This window comes from Lithobates pipiens, unplaced genomic scaffold (assembly GCF_037356315.1).
Source record: "Lithobates pipiens isolate NorthernLeopardFrog02 unplaced genomic scaffold, aLitPip1_a1.2 Scaffold_1, whole genome shotgun sequence".
In the NCBI taxonomy this organism is placed as follows: domain Eukaryota; kingdom Metazoa; phylum Chordata; class Amphibia; order Anura; family Ranidae; genus Lithobates; species Lithobates pipiens.
Window position 1 is genome coordinate 168,003,245 of NW_027507685.1, and position 17,430 is coordinate 168,020,674.

General features: G+C 44.2%; 1 protein-coding gene across 2 annotated transcripts in view; it reads left to right on the top strand.

The window, feature by feature from the left end:
* ARPC5L (actin related protein 2/3 complex subunit 5 like) overlaps positions 1–17,430 on the top strand; it is a 177,424-nt gene that overhangs the window by 863 nt on the left and 159,131 nt on the right. The window lies entirely within an intron of this gene.

Genomic DNA, 17,430 nt, shown 5'->3' on the forward strand with positions numbered 1-17,430 from the left:
TGTGGTTTTTATTTTTTTGCGCTATAAACAAAAAAAAAATATATTTTTTTAATTTTCTTCTATGGAAAATGTCCAATAAAACCAAAAGTAAAAAACAAAACCGAAGCTCTTCATCAGTTTAGGCCAGTATGTGTGTGTGTGTATATATATATATATATATATATATATATATATATATATATATGTATTATTTTTTTTTAACCCCAAAAAATCCCAATAAGGGTATATTGATTAGTTTGTACAAAATTTATTGCGCCAACTTTTTATATTTTTTACTAGTAATGCCGGCGATTAGCGATTTTCAGCAGGATAGCGGCGAACAAATCTGACACTAAGTGACACTTTTTTGGGTACCAGTGACACCAATACAGTGATCAGTGCTAAAAAAAAACACTATAAATGACACTTGCAGGGAAGGAGTTAATGGGGGCGATCAAAGGGTTAAATGTGCTCCTAGGGGACGCTCCTCGCTATCTGGGTGGGGATGGTTTTGCTTAGCAGGAACACAAGATCTCCCTCTTCACTGACCATGGCGATCTGCCATGTTTACATAGGCAGACCACCGTTCTGCCTTACTACGAAGATTCGCTGGACTCACTGATTGGCTCCCGCTGTGTCCAATCGTGCGCCCCAGACCCGTTGCTTCGTGCAGCCGGGCTGCCCTGTCACAGTATATGTGAGGTCGGCAGTCCGGAAACAGTTAAAGAGCATCTTCAGTCTGTGCAAAAAAAATGACTGATACTATAGCTGCTGACATTTAATAAAAGGACACTTACCTGTCAAGGTGTTCTCAGTGCTGACATGTTTACTATGGGAAGATGGCTTTGACTCCTTGTGGCTTCAAACTGTGCAAGCCACTCTGCGCTGTTTACATGGTCCCACAGTCTCAAGAGACCTGTATCCCAAGAGGTTGCGAGCAGGGAGGGTGGTCAAACTTCCAGTGGAATTGGTTAGCCCATCCAGCTGGGAGAGGGTACCTACCAAACCTAGATACCACCTCCCCCAAAAAAAAAATAATAATGCCCAAAAGTGTTCACACCACTTGTCATTCAGAAGGTTTTACCCCCTTTATGACAAGGGCATATTTTGCTAGTCAGCGCTGTAATGCTTTAAAGCGGAGTTCCACCCATATAAAAGTCAGCAGCTACAAAAAGTTTAGCTGCTGACTTTCAATAATCGGACACTCGCCTGTCCCATGGTCCAGCGGTGCGGGCAAACAAAGCACCACTCCTCTTCCCCCTCCTCTCTGCGGCATCGGCGTTGTCACTGTGGGCACCCAGCTGTGGCTTCACAGCCGGGTAAGCACTGCACATGCGTGAGCCACACTGCGACTGGCCGGGCAATCATCTGGGACCTGTGACGTGTCCCAGATGATTGCCGAGAGGGAGGGGGGGAAAGGTGGACTTCCTTCTGGCGCAGCGATTCCCCGGGAGGAAGTGGGAGCTGGATCCCTCTAAAAAGAGGATATCCGCTCCCCCCCCCCCCCCCACCAAAAAAAAGACATGCCGAATGTGGCATGTCAGGGGATCACCTGCACTTAAAGTGGAAGTTCAATTTTTAGGTGGAAGTCCGCTTTAACTGGCAACTGTGGGGTCATGCAACACTGTATGCAAATTTACTTTTATATATAAAACTTTATTTTTTTTATTGTTTGGTTTTATTTGATCACCATAGGGTTTTTTTCTATTATATAAACTAAAAAAGACTAAACATTTTGAAAAGAAAAACAATATGTTCTGCCTTTTGTTGTAAAGCATATCCAATAAAATCTAATTTCTTCATAAATTTAGGCCAAAATGTATTCTGTTACGTCTTTGGTAAAAAAATAAATAAAATACATCCGTTGAAAAACGGACATCCATGCATTCTTTATGGAAAACACATGTAAATGGATGATTACCCATTTACGTCCGCTTCTGTCAACATCCGTTTTTTTGTAACGGATCGGACCTCTATTTTTCTTCCGTTTTTAAATACGGATCGAATGAAAAACAGGCACAGTTTTTGCATGGAAAAAATGCCTCAGGGACTCAAGTGGTTAAGGACTCTACAGTGGTGTGAAAAAGTGTTTGCCCCCTTCCTCATTTCCTGTTCCTTTGCATGTTTGTCACACTTAAGTGTTTCGGAACATCACACCAATTTAAACAATAGTCAAGGACAACACAAGTAAACACAAAATGCAATTTGTAAATGAAGGTGTTTATTATTAAAGGTGAAAGAAAATCCAAACCATCATGGCCCTGTGTGAAAAAGTGATTGCCCCCCTTGTTAAAACATACTATAACTGTGGTTGTCCACACCCAGGCCTGATTATTGCCACACCTGTTCACAATCAAGGCATCACTTAAATAGGAGCTGCTTGACACAGTAAGGTCCACCAGAAGATCCTTAAAAGCTACACATCATGCCGAGACCCAAAGAAATTCAGGAACAATTGAGAAAGAAAGTAATTGAGATCTATCAGTCTGGAAAGGGTTATAAAGCCATTTCCAAAGCTTTGGGAATCCAGCGAACCACAGTGAGAGCCATTATCCACAAATGGCGAAGACATGGAACAGTGGTGAACCTTCCCAGGAGTGGCCGGCCGCCCAAAATTACCCCAAGAGCGCAGCGACGACTCATCCAAGAGGTCACAAAAGACCCCACAACAACGTCCAAGGAACTGCAGGCCTCACTTGCCTCAGTTAAGGTCAGCGTTCATGCCTCCACCATCAGGAAAAGACTGGGCAAAAATGGCCTGCATGGCAGAGTTCCAAGGAGAAAACCACTGCTGAGCAAAAAGAACATCAAAGTTTGTCTCAATTTCTCCACAACACATCTTGATGATCCCCAAGAGTTTTGGGACAACATTCTGTGGACCGATGAGACAAAAGTGGAACTCTTTGAAAGGTGTGTGTCCAAGTATATCTGGCGTAGAAGGAACACTGCATTTCATAAAAAGAACATTATACCAACAGTAAAATATGGTGGTGGTAGTGTGATGGTCTGGGGCTGTTTTGCTGCTTCAGGACCTGGAAGACTTGCCGTGATAAAAGGAACTATGAATTCTGCTGTCTACCAAGAGATCCTGAAGGAGAATGTCCGACCATCTGTTCGTGTACTCAAGCTGAAACGAACTTGGGTTCTGCAGCAGGACAATGATCCTAAACACACCAGCAAGTCCACCACCGAATGGCTGAAGAAAAACAAAATGAAGACTTTGGAGTGGCCTAGCCAAAGTCCTGACCTGAATCCTATTGAGATGTTGTGGTATGACCTTAAAAAGGCTGGTCATGCTCGAAAACCCTCTAATGTAACTGAATTATGACAATTCTGCAAAGATGAGTGGGCCAAAATTCCTCCAGGACGCTGTAAAAGCCTCATTGCACGTTATCGCAAACGCTTGGTTGCAGTTGTTGCTGCTAAGGGTGGCCCAACCAGTTATTAGGTTTAGGGGGCAATCACTTTTTCACACAGGGCCATGATGGTTTGGATTTTTTTTCACCTTTAATAATAAACACCTTCATTTACAAATTGCATTTTGTGTTTACTTGTGTTGTCCTTGACTATTGTTTAAATTGGTTTGATGTTCCGAAACACTTAAGTGTGACAAACATGCAAAGGAACAGGAAATGAGGAAGGGGGCAAACACTTTTTCACACCACTGTAGATGGTTCATGTACAGAAACGGATGAAAAAATTATGTAAACTTAATTTGTTTTTCTCTTTGAAAAAATTGTGATTCAGCTGATGAAATTGTTTTTTTTGAAAGTAAGAGTTTACAAACTATGGTATATTGTGGTTGTTGGGCCCCCCTCAGGTGACTAGGTCCCGGCGTGCCTGTGTTCCTGGTCAAGTTGCTTACATGAGGGTTTTCCCTAAAGATGTGCTGGATCTTGCTGCTTGACTGATGCAGGCAAATCCAGCAGCCTGTTGCTTTTTTTTTGGCCTATTACTTGTGATGTGGTAGTCCCACTGATGGTCATTGGTCCCCCAGGGGGGTTTCTTCCTGCATTTTCCAGGCAGCATAGTACCTCTGGGCAGGTCCCCTGTATGATAGGCTGATATTGACCAAGATGGTGCAGACTATTCCAGAACCAGATGATGACACACTTCTTGATGTACGCTTTATCCTGGCTACTAAAACATGGGCGTCCACACTCCAGTGCCATCTTATTTCAGGCTCTGATTACAGAGAAGAGCTGACATTAGGGCGGCATTGAGCACATGAATACTACAGGCTAAAGGAGTGGAGGACATATTGCTGTGGGTCCTAGGCTGTGAGCAGGGCCCAGACAGCAAGCCTCCTAATGAATCCTCCCTCTATGGAGCAATAAAGCCTCTTGGCAGGCTAGATTGGGGTACATCGCTACTTTCAGAGCTTGCTAAGGCAAGCCCATACTAAGTACCTAGTGTTTGGGTTCTTAGCAAGGCTTTTCCACTAATTTTTATATTTTTTAAAGTAGTATAGACTATTTAGAATGTGGAGGTTGTACATGTAAGCTTTCTGAGTCTTATATCAAATTTTGTAAGATAAATGTATCCTGCTCATAACGGGATTAGAATCTGACCTTTTGCCTAAGGGTTTTAATTAATGATGTCCATGTGTCTGGGAATGCTTTATCAATTGATGTGCTTGGTTTGTACACGTTCAGTTGTTTGCCTTACCTTGTAATGGTGGATGCTCATGTGGTGGCTGCAGTTTGTAGTGTCATGGCTGATTGATTCCCCTACATCCATCCATGGATCCACCTGCCTTTTCTTTCTATTATTATATAGAATTTATATAGCACCAACTGTTTGTGCAACACTTTACAGAATGAGGGCAGACATTGTTTACACTACAATTACATACAGGAGGAATCTGAGGGCCCTGCTCGTTGGAGCTTACAGTTTAGGAGGGAGGGTCAAGTGATACAAAAGGTAATGGTTGTGAGGGGGTGAGCTGATGAAGAAGATAAAAGTAGTTAGTGACATAATGTGATTCTCTGAAGAGGAGGGTTTTCAGGGATTGTCGAAAGGCAAACAGAGTAGAAGATAGTCAGACAGATTGGGCTAGGGAGTTGATTAGGAGAGGCTCAGAAGTCTTCAGGCTTTGGAAGCGGTGATGAGGAAGCTAGAGAGCAGGAGCTCTTGGGAGGAACTAAAAGAACAATTACGTTGTTGTTTTGAGACTAGGTTAGTGATGTCACTGGGGTGGAGTTGTGGACGGTTTTGTAAGTTGTTAGTATTTTGAACTTAATTTGTTGGGTGAGCGAAAGCCAGTGGGGGATTGACAGAGAGGAGTAGCAGACACTGAACAGTTGATAAGGTGGATGAGCCTGGCAGCAGCATTCATGATGGACTGTGAGTGGGGAGTTGCAGTAGTCGAGGCAAAAGAGTGAACTAGGTACTTTGTGGTGTGATTGCTTAGTAAGGGATGTATTTTCTAGATGTTGAGATGGCAATATTTGGAATGTGGGGACTGGGTGATAGTTGTGCCATCTGTCTTGACAGAGAAATCAGGGGAAGAGGCACATTGGAAAGGATAAATTATGAGCTTGGTTTTGGATTGATTAAATTTGGGAAAGTGGTGTGATATCTGTTAGTAAATCAGTGATATGTGAGGAGCTGAAAGAGCAGAGGGATACATTTGGGTGTTGTCAGCGTATTAATGGTGTTGGAAGCCATAGGAGGCTATCGGCTGACCCAAGGAAGAACAGAACTTTGGGGGACCCTGCCAGCAAAAGGAAGAAGTAGAATTGTAAGTAACGCTAGGTGCGGTTGGATAAGTAGGTTGAGACGAGAACGGTCACGGAAACCAAAGGCATGAGTTGTTGGAGGATGAGGGGGTCCACTGTGTCAAAGGCAGCAGAAAGGTGTAGGAGTACAGGATAGTGTCCAATGGTTTTAGCCATTAGCAGATCATTTGAGTTTTAGGAGAGGAGTTTCCATGGAGTGTTGCGGGCGAAATCCAGACTGAAGGAGATCAAGAAAGTTATTCTCAGTGAGGTGGTCGCTCAGTCAGTGGTAGACCAGACACTCAAGGAGTTTCGATTAAAAAGGGGAGCAAGGAGATGGGGTTTAAGTTAAGATTGGTTGGATCTAAGGAGAGTTTTTTTAAGTATGGGAGTGACTAATGCATGTTTTAGAGAGTTGGGGAAAATGCCAGAAAAGGTGTCCTAGACTTGAACCTGGGACCACTGCTGTGTCTGCCAATGACTCTGCTTGCTGTGCAACCTGGAATGCTGGACCGTTCCCTGGACAATCCCTTGAAATATCCTGCCTTGAATCCGGTTGGTCTTAGACCTGTAACTCTTTGCTCCTCCCACAAATTTCCTGATTTAAACCGTCTTTGCACTTCCTGACTGCCAGATTGTGCTCTCTCCAGCCAATATCTCGCTTTTGTCTCCCCTGCTACCGTCTGTATCTTTGCTACCATTCGTTACCAACCTTTGGCTTGTTCCTCGACTACGCTTCTGCTTGATCCCTACCTGCTATATCTGCTGCTGGACCCGCCTTGTTCTCCTCCTTGGGGGCAGAGAAGGGTTGAGGTTGCGACGGTTTTTTACGGGTAATTGTGAGGAAGAGGAGGTGGAAGAGAAGGAGAGAGTAAAATGAATATGGTAGTGATCAGAGAGAGGGAAAGGATTGTTGGAGTGGTTGCATGAGTCCTCTACCAAAGGGTTGGTAGATAATTTTAGAGGAACTGTAGAGAAAAGAAGAATGCAATGTGCAGAGTGACGGAGGGGTATGGGTGAAATACACAAAATACAAATGCTTTTACTATGGATTCTATAATGAGCATATGTGAGGAAAAAAATTTCATGCAATTATGTTTGATCAAGTAGGGGGTCAAGCTTAATGGTGGGGTCATCTGGTTCAAATCTAACATCATAGGTCAAATTCCAATTCTACTTTGGCTAACAGCAATTCGAGTGGTGTATTGTATTGAACCATGGGCTCATTAGGGGTATATAAATGGTCTATGAAGCATTGCAAGCAAGTAAATTTTTTTTTTTTTTAAATATTTTTTTAGTGGCTTTTGATCATTTGCTATCCTTTAAGTTTTGTAATGTAAAAAAAAAAAAAAGGGGCAGTTTTTGTAAACACTTCTAAACTAAAACACGGCTAAAAGCCGGAACCACGTTTGGCATCTGAAACTTCGGTGTCTGAACAAATTTTTTTGCCTTCAAAGAAAAGCCCATAAACACAACTGCCTAAAAACGACATTAAACGAATCACTGTACACATAAGATAACTTTGGATAAGTTCAGGGGCAGCTGAAAAAAGCACCCAACTTCCTCTGAACATCTGTTTACCAGCAGCATGGTACAGAAGGCCTTATGCTAGCCTTGCCTTTTTCTCAGTGCATCACAAATGTTTATAAGGCCTCTTTCACACGGGTGCCTTTCGATATGCAGAATCTGCTTGCTCATCGGAGTATCTCTCCGCTGATACCCACTGAGCAGGAGGATGACAGGTCCAGGTCTGTGTCCATTCTGCATAGCACTCTGCACACAGTCCTGCTATTGTCTGTGGGGCAGTCAGATGGAAATGGGGTGCTAAGAAACAAACACTTATATAACCAGAGATACCAATAAAGTGCAAAATTCATAAGCCGTAATGCAAATTAAATATATAAAATACAAATTTCATCAAACTGTGGGACAAAATACTGTACAATGCTTAACCACTTAAGGACCGCCCCATGTACATTTACTGCGCCAGGGTAGCCCTTTAGCACAAAATCACGTACCCCCACTGGACACAGTGGGAGCCAATCAGCGGTGCTGATGGTCACCATGGCCAGGCAGGGAAGTCATCAAGAAAGTCTTATGCAAGTCCAGGGAGTTGGTAGATCACTGCTATCTGTAGAGAAACTGGAGAGAAAAGAAGAATGCAATGTGCCTCAAATGGGCAGGAACGTGGATCTCTGTTTTCCTTTAGTCAAAGGACCCCCCCCCCCCCACATTTAGAAAGCACACATACTCTTTAGTTGCTCCCAACGTTAACCCCTTCCCTGCCAGTGTCATTTATACAGCGTCAGTGCATTTTTTTTTTTAGCACTGATCACTGTATTGGTGTCACTGGTCCCCAAAAGGTTTCACTTAGTGACAGATTTGCCAGCTGCAATGTTGTAGCCCTGCTAAAAATCCCTGATTGCCGCTATTATTAGTAAAAAATGGTCAGGGAAAAATAAGTCCTTAAATCTATCCTATAGTTGGTATACGCTATAACTTTTGTGCAAACCAGTCAATATACGTTCATTGAGAATTTTGTTTTACCAAAAATATGTAGCAGAATTCATATTGGACTAAATTTATGAAGAAATTTTGATTTGATTTTTTTTTTTTTTTTTTGGAAATGTTTTATAGCAGAGAGTAAAAAAAATATATATTTTTTTTTTTGTAGCTCAAAAAACAAACAGGAGAGGTGATCAAATACCACCAAAATAAATCTCTATTTGTGGGGAAAAAAAGGACAGTTTTATTTGGGTACAGCGTCGCACGACTGCACAATTTGTCCGTTTTTTTTTTAATTTTTTTTTTATTTATTTTATTTATTTTTTTTTTCTTAAAAAAAAAAAAAAAAAAAAAAAGTATGTTTATTAAACTGTTAAACATACAGCGATTTTTAATTATCCAGATATAGACTGGGCAGAGGGAACCGCACATTCATCTAAGGCTTTCCAGTTCCTAAATGTCTTGCAGGACAATTTCATGGTTCAGATCGTAGACACAACATCTAGAAATAAAGCGTTACTGGATCTACTGATTACCAACAATACAGACCTGATCACGGTTGTGGAAATACGAGGCAATTTAGACAACAGCGATCACAGGTCAATTGGCTTCAGAATAAATCGCACAAATGGGAAATATAAGGGGAATACAAAGACACTGAATTTCAAAAGAGCCAACTTCCCTAAACTATGACCCTTGTTAGAAGGCATGAATTGGGATAAAATTTTAGGAACAAAGAACAGAGGAGAGATGGGTTTGTTTTAAGAGCATTAGACAATGCATTCCATTAAGTAATACGTTTTAAAAGCGTAAACAAACATCCTGGATGGCTTACCTCCACGGTAAAAATGCATATAAAAGCAAAGGAGAAGGCCTTCAAAAAATACAAGGTTGGGGGATCATCGGCATTCAGACTTTATTATAAGAATGCAACAAGAAATGTAAGAGTGCAGTTAGGGCAGCTAAGATAGAGCACGAAAGACACATAGCGTAGGAGAGCAAAAAAAAAATCCTAAGAAATTCTTTAAGTATGTAAATGGTAAAAAAGGAGGACAGACCATATTGGCCCCATAAAGAAGCAGGAAGGACATCTGGTTACAAAGGATGTGGATATGGTAAAGGTATTTAATTTTTTTTCTTCTCAGTCTCCTGTGGGGGGGGGGGGAGGGGGTGCTTCAGCACCTCTATGGTTAACAGAGGACAGAATTAGAATCTACTTGGGAAAATTAACATTAATAAATCAATGGGACCAGGTGGCTTGCATCAGAGTGTACACTCTAGTGGAGTGTTCACTCCACTAGAGATGAATCGATAATTCTCCCACTCTACAGGACTCTGGTTCAAATGCGCCTGGAGTATGCAGTCCAGTTTTGGCCACCAGTCCTCAGGAGGGAACTGGAGAAAATCCAGAGTAGAGCAACAAAGCTAAATAACCACTTTCAAACCAGACCACATTTTGCGTTTCGGCACTGCGTCACTTTAACTGACAATTGCGTGGTCATGCGACAATTGATGTCCTTTTTTCTTTTCCCCTCCACAAATAGAGCTTTCTTTTGGTGGTATTTGACCACCCCTGCGGTTCTTATTTTTTGTGCTATAAACATAAATACAGTGCCAATTTTGAAAAAAACACATCATTTTTTACTTTTTGTTATAATATCCCCCAAAAATATGGAAAACAACGTTTTATCTCAGTTTAGGACAATACGTATTCTTCTACATATTTTTGGTTAAAAAAAAAAAAAAAAAAAAAAAAAAAGATTGGTTTGCGAAAAAGTTATAGCGTTTACAAAATAGGAGATTATATATATATATATATATATATATATATATATATATATATATATATATATATATATATATATATATATATATATATATATATATATATATATACACATTTTATATTATAACATTTTTTACTAGTAATGGCGGCGATCAGCAATTCATTATTTTTTTTTTTTTTTTTATTGTGACTGCCACATTGTGGAGGACACATCGGCCATTTTTGACATGTTTTTGGGACCATTGTCATTTATACAGCAATCAATGCTATACAAATGCATTAATTCCTGTGTAAATGACACTGGCAGTGAAGGGGTTAACCAGGGGGTGGCAGGGGGTTAAGTGTTCCTAGGGGCGTGTTACTAACTGTGGGGGGCTGGGCTTTGTGTTGGTGAACACTGATCTCTGCTCCAATCACATGGAGTAGAGATCAGTCACTTGTTGCTAGGCAGAACGGGGAGATGCTGTTTACAAGGGCATCTCCCCGTTCAGCCGCCCCGTGAGACGATCGCGGGTATCCCCGTGGCAATCGAGTCTGCGGGACCTGCGACTGAACTCACGGGGGTCCCGACCGGCACGCGAGCGCGCCACCGGCGGTGCGCACGAGGTGGCAGGGCGGCATTTAAAAATGGACGTACCTGTACGCCAATATGCCTGCCCATGCCATTCTGCCGACGTACATCGGCGTGTGCCGGTCGAGAACTGGTTAAAGTTACTATAGATGTCTTGCGAGCTACCAATGATGAGAGTCCAAAGAATGTTTTAAACGTAAGAGAACCAATCCACAGCCGCTAAGCATATTCACTCCCATAATCTGTCTATAAAATATTAACTATAAACAAACGCAGCGCTATGGGATATATCGCTCACTCAGGTGAAAAAAATCTATATAATTGCTGTGGGTAATGCACCAGTGTTGGAGCAACTTGAATTCCCAAACAAAGAATATAAATGTTAAAAAAATATGAATTAAATACTTTATTAACCACTTCCCGACCGGCGCACGACGATGTACGTCGGCAGAATGGCACGGGCAGGCAAACTGGCGTACAGGTACGTCCAGTTGAAATTGCCTCCCTGCCATCGTGTGCGCGCCGCCGGTGGTGTGCGTGCCAGTCGGGACCCCCGTGAGTCCGGCCGATACCCGCGATCGTCTCACGGGGAGGCTGAACAGGGAGATGTGGAAGTAAACCGCATCTCCCCGTTCTGCCTAGCAACAAGTGACACTGATCTCTGCTCCCTGTGATTGGAGCAGAGATCATTTTTCACTAACACACAGCCCAGCCCCTCACAGTTAGTAACACGCCCTAGGACCCACTTAACCCCTACACTGCCACCCCCCTGGTTAACCCCTTCACTGCCAGTGTCATTTACCCAGGTATCGGTGCATTTGTACAGCACTGATTGTTGTATAAATGACTGGTCCCAAAAATGTCCGATGTGTCCGCCATAATGTCGCAGTCCAATCGCTTATTGCGACTTATTTATTATTATTATTATTATAATTTTTTTTTTACCATAAATACGTATCGGCCTAAACTGAGGAAAATTTTTTTTTTTTTAATTTTTGGGGGATATTTATTATAGCAAAAAGTAAAAAAAAAAAAATAGTTTTTTGTTGCTCTTTTATTTTTTATTTTTTGTTTATAGCACAAAAAATAAGAACCGCAGGAGTGATCAAATACCACCAAAAGAAAGCTCTATTTGTGGGGAAAAAAGGACGTAAATTTTTTTGTTTGAGAGCCACGTCGCACGACCGCTCAATTGTCAGTTAAAGCGGCGCAGTGCCGAATCGCAAAAAGTAGTCTGGTCTTAAGCCAGCAAAATGGTCCGGTCTAAAAGTGGTTAAGCGTGTGCACAGTGAAAGAAATATAAAAAAATTGAAGTAAATATCAAAGTTTCTTAATTTCAGCAAGTCCCACAGTGAAAAAAATAAATAAAATAAATTATATATCTCTACCTCTACACACTTCTCCAATAAAGTGACTCTGATGATGATCCAAATAAAAACTGTGACTTCACACAAGTGCTCCCCTCCAATTGTGTGGCAGCACGATTAAGTTTAGTCCACAACAGCAGCTGAACCACGTCTGGACTTTAAGTAGCAGGATTTTCAGGCTCCCCCGGGTGTAATCCAAAGATGGTATCCTCCAAAAAATAGCGCATTACCGTTTAACAACTTACGGACTGCCCGCCGTCATTTTACGTCCCTACTTTGAAGAGGAATATCGTCGTTATGGCAGCTAGCTGGTATCCTCTTCTTCAGCAGGCCGTCTGCTTTCAGATAAATATAAATACAGAAAAAAAAATCAGCGCAGTACAACCCCTTTACGAAAAGGTGCTGAACACCAAGGATCACAGCACAGTGGTGTAGTGGTTAGCACTCTCGCCTAGCAGTAAAAAGGGTCGCTGGTTCGAATCCCAACCACGACACTACCTGCCTGGAGTTTGCATGTTCTCCCTGTGCCTGTGTGGGTTTCCTCTGGGTACTCCGGTTTCCTCCCACAATCCAAAGACATGCAGGTAGGTTAATCGGCTTCTGTCAAAAATTGGCCCTAGTATATGAATGGGGCCCTTGGATTGTGGGCTCCTTGAGGGTAGGGACTGACATGAGTGTGCAATGTACAGGGATAGTGACAATTGTAGACACTCACTCAGGTTGAACTGGACAGGCCATAGTGCTCTCCATAGAAAAACGTTTTAATGATGAATATACATAAAAAACACACTTACAATAACGAAGCTTCATACGATCGTTAAAATGAACAATGACCGCGGGTTATGTCCCTATGGGTGGGACTTCATCAGCGGACACGGACTTCGTGTTCATTTTCATTTCATTTTAACTATCGTATGAAGCTTCGTTATTGTAAGTGTGTTTTTTTCATTTTGACCTTAGGGTTATATCGCCCCTTTTAGGAGAGGACTAGGCAGAAAGCATTAACCGCCCAGGGGGCAGTCCTACTGGCTTTAACCCCTCACACTGCATCCAGCAGCTCAGTTTTTTTTTTCTGCCTAGTGTAGGTGAAGGGCCTGGCTCCCGGTGGGACCATTGGTCCTGGGAATTTTTTTCTTTTTTCTGCATTTTTGATTCCTGTGATCTACAATCAACAGCTGGGCTGGGTGACAGGCTGGATAATATAGATCCTGGTAGTCTCTCCAGCCTGGCCATCGAGCATGAGCAGGTCATAGCTACGCACTGGGTAAGTCACGACGTGCCCCGTCTGATCCAGGGGCCACCGGTGAGCTATATGCTCTGGGGCACACATATGACCGGGCTGCTGCTGTCTGTGTCAAAACGTGCCGTGGCTGACAGCCACCCCGTACTGCTTGGGTGATGGGTCTGTCTGTGGAATGCATCCAGCAGTCCCTGCAGGAGGGCTAAATATGGTTCCACCTGTCTCGGCAGGATGAAGCAGCTGGGCATTACCTGTGAGGTTGACTAGGGAATCTCTTGCGCTTTATTCTTTCCCTGTCCCTTCCTTCCTCCCCATGCTATGGACCGCTGTGTGACTGGGCACATGGGGTTGCAGTGCACTACCTTCCTGGGGGGGGGGGGGGGCTGCGCTGGGTGTTGGGGGTCCGCTCGTCCTCTTCCCGGGCCATGGTGGGGTGTTTGACATGTGGGGAGTCTGCTGCGTGTTCAGCGGCCGTTTTCCTGGGGCTGCGCCCATTTTTTATTTTTTTTGTCTTTCAGCCATTTTCTGGAAATTCAGACATTTTCTCAGCGCCCTCAGACATTTTTGCTGAGGCGACCAGTGGCCATTTTTTTTAGTAGCCCCAGGTAGTTTTGCCTATCTCACTTTTCACACAGACACCTCATGGATGACAACTTAGGTCCCTAAGTGGTGACAGGTGAATGTGGGTCAGCAGTCAAACTGGTACCCTAAGTACACCTTGGACTGCAATGGGTCCAGGGAGGGCTTCTCCCGGCTGACCATCCAACCCAAAGAATCCAAGGTGGACAACACTATGTCCCGGTCTATCAGAATCTGTTCTCGGGCTGGGCTGTAAATCTGCATGTCGTCTAAGTATGGTATCAGTGCTATCCCCTGATGTTCCGGGGCAATGGGCACATGCAAAGATGCGTCTTTCAGATCTAACGTGATCATGAAGACCCCTCTCTAGATATGTTTTCTGACCGAATAGATACTCTCCATCCGGAACTTTTTGTATAGCAAGTACCGGTTCAACTTCCGCAAATTTATAAATCAACCGAAACTTGCCCGATGGCTTCGGGACCACGAAAATGTGAGACTAGAATCCTAAAGCCATCTGACTCACTGGAACAGGGATAATCACCTCCTGTTCCGCGAGTTCTCGGACGCAGCCCAAAAGGTCCCTTGCTTCGAGTGGGTCTTTGGAAAGACATGTAACCAGAAAATTTGGAGGAGGGTTAGACCGAAATTTCAACCTGTATCCTTCTCTTATGAGACTTAGGATATAAGGACTCTGATTTTCTCCCACTGGGGGAGGAACCACGAGAGCCTTGCGCCAACCTTTATGTTGGAGTCATTTGGCTTCTTTGTTGGAAGGTACAGACCCGGAAAAAAGGATTCCACTCTTTTCCTTGCCTTTCCCCGAGCCCCCACTTTTCCTCTGATCGCTTTTACTCTTGGACTGGCTGTTTGCTGAGTGGCCTCGAAAAAATGTCTTCCCTCTCCCTCTTGGGTTTTATAGGGAAATCTTTTACCCTTTTCTGTGGATTGATACAGATTGGAGTAGAATCCCTGAAACCTTTCTGGCGTCGGTACAGGTACCATCACCCAGCGCAACAGCAGGTCCTGTACTGCCACGAACAGGGCTTCCCGACGACCCAGATGAATGTTGGGAGGAGAAAATCTGTTTGGCCAACAAGAAAGAAAGCGATCTTGTATCCTGATGAAACCAGTTCGCAGACCAACTGGTCAGAAAGTAGGGAGGTTCACCGGGCTGCAAACTCCCGAAGGCGACCCCCCCACCCGATAGTTGGGCGGGGGCAAACCTTCATGCGGTAACAGATTTGCTCGCAGGTTTGTTTGGCTTATGAAACCAGGGACGCTTTTGTCAACAGATCAAAAAAAAAAAAAAAACTCATGGATCAGATCGTTCCTCGGATCAGTCACGGATCGGATACTTTTTGGGATTAGCACAAAAAAAAAAAAATGGACAAATCTTGTCACACCCACCGGAGTTTGATTTCACAGTTATTTTCAACACAAAATGGAGCTTATATGCTTAAATACAGTATTTGTAAATCAGATGGACTGATTAGATGTTAAATTTTAAAAGCAGCAGCAAACTTGCTGACCTTACATGGCTGCTAATGTGACAGAACACCTCCTGATTTTCACATTTAACGTTTAGTTAAATGTGACAAATGTGGCCGGCTTGTGGGACTCGAAAGGGACAGACACCTCTGTAGATGCCCCCGCCGTAGCCTCCATCTTTAGGTTATCCAGCACCACTGCAATAAGTGCTCCTACAAGCACATTTTCCTGCGCTGACACGGACACTAAGTCATCCTCATTGTCTGAACGGTCCTGGTCCGCATCCTCTGACATGTCAGAACAGGGGCCACCTGTCACAGCGGGGCCAGAGTCTAAATCAGAGCTTTCCCCTGAAGACTGTGGGAGGGGGTAGTTTAACCCCCTTGTGCCCGCATGCCACTTCCACCCTGGCAACAAAGGCCTCCAGGACCGCCGACAGAGCGTCCATAGGCAACGCAGGTGCAGGGGAACCAGTTGCAATAACAGGGATGTCTGGCTCAACCTGAGCCACCAATCGGGGGGGGGGGGGGGGGGGGGTCGGACATGGACGCAACTAGATCCGATAGTCATAAAAATGGAAGCAAGCGCCTGTGGTTGGGGTGCTCACTTGGGAGACCTCAACACCCAGGGTCCATGGAACCACAGTTAGAACAATGCTTCCTCCAACTTCAGGGAACTCCTAGCAGTTGGAAAGGCGCTACGTTTTTTTCAAAGATCAGGGAGGGAAGTACAAATCTTCTCGGACAACGTGGTAGCGGTGTCCTACCTGAACCACCAAGGAGGGACAAGATTAGGCAGGTTAAGGATACTGTCTCGAGAGCCTAGGGGAAGCAGACAAGAATATTCTCTCTCTCAGTAGCCCACATAAAGGGGGTCACTCAATCTCCAGGCAGACTTCCTCAGCAGGCAGCCCATTAATCAGGGAGAGAGGGAGCTGAACAAGGAGGATTTCTCTCTGGTAAGCCATCATTTTGGCAAATGAGATAGATTTGTTTGCCTGCCAGAAGAACACGAATGTTCAGAGATTCTTTCTCACCAGGAAACGGGTCCTGGGGGGTGGACGCCTTCGCTCAGTGCTCATACCGGGTGTTGCAGAAACTGTCCCAGTCGAGCGGAGACCTCATTCTGATTGCACCCTGGTGGCCAAAGAGGGCTTGGTTCCCCACAATGTGAAGATGGTCAATTGCTCCCCCGTTGCATCTCCCAGTTCGAGATCTCCTTTGCCAGGGCCCAGTCGTTTATCCCGACCCGGGGTTTCTCTCTCTGATGGCCTGCCTTTTGAGAGGGACATCCTCAGGAAAAGGGGATGTTCGGAAAAGGTAATCGATACACTCTTGCTCAGTACAAAGATCACCAGACAGATCTACACTAAGGTCTGGAAGGTCTTCTCCTGCTGGGTTCAGGGGAAGGAAGGAGCTCTCTAAACAGTTCCAACCGTTTTAGACTTTCTTCAGGATGGGGTGGACCAGGGGTTAGCTGTCAGCACCCTTAGAGTTCAGGTAGGGACTTCTTTGACAGTAGTCCTAGCTCCGGACCCCCTTGTAAAAAGATTTGTTGGCCAGGGAAAGGTTAACCCCGGTAGGGACATTCTGGTTCCCATGTGGGATTTATCCCTGGTATTGGATGCCCTAACGAAAGGGCCTTTTGAGCCGGTGGCTCAAATTTAATTTAAATTCCTTTCCCTTAAGATGGCCTTCCTTCTGGCCATCACCATAGCCAGGATTGGCGACCTATAAGCTCTGACTATTAAAGAGCCATTTTTGTTACTCCTGGAGGACAGGGTAATCCTCAGATTACTGCCGGCTTTTTGCCAGAATCCCAAAAATTTATAAGGATGAAAGATTGCACCTCCTTAGATGTTAGACGCTGTCTCCTAGCCGTAGATGTAGAGAGGGTGAGAGTGTTTAGAAGATCAAACCATCTACTGATTACCTTTTGCAGCCAAAGAAAGGGTTTGCAGGCCTCCAAACCAACGATAACCAGGTGGCTCAAACGGACTATAGCAATGGCTTATAGGCACTCGGGTAAACCCGTCCCAGCCCACCTTAAGGCTCACTCTCTGGCGACCTCCTGTGCAGAGAGGCAGGCGCTTTGATCAAATCTGTCAGCAACATGGACGAGCCATAAAACTTTCCTGAGGCACTTCAGAGTGGAGCTGTTGTCCCCTCTGGACTTGGCATTTGGCAGGAAGC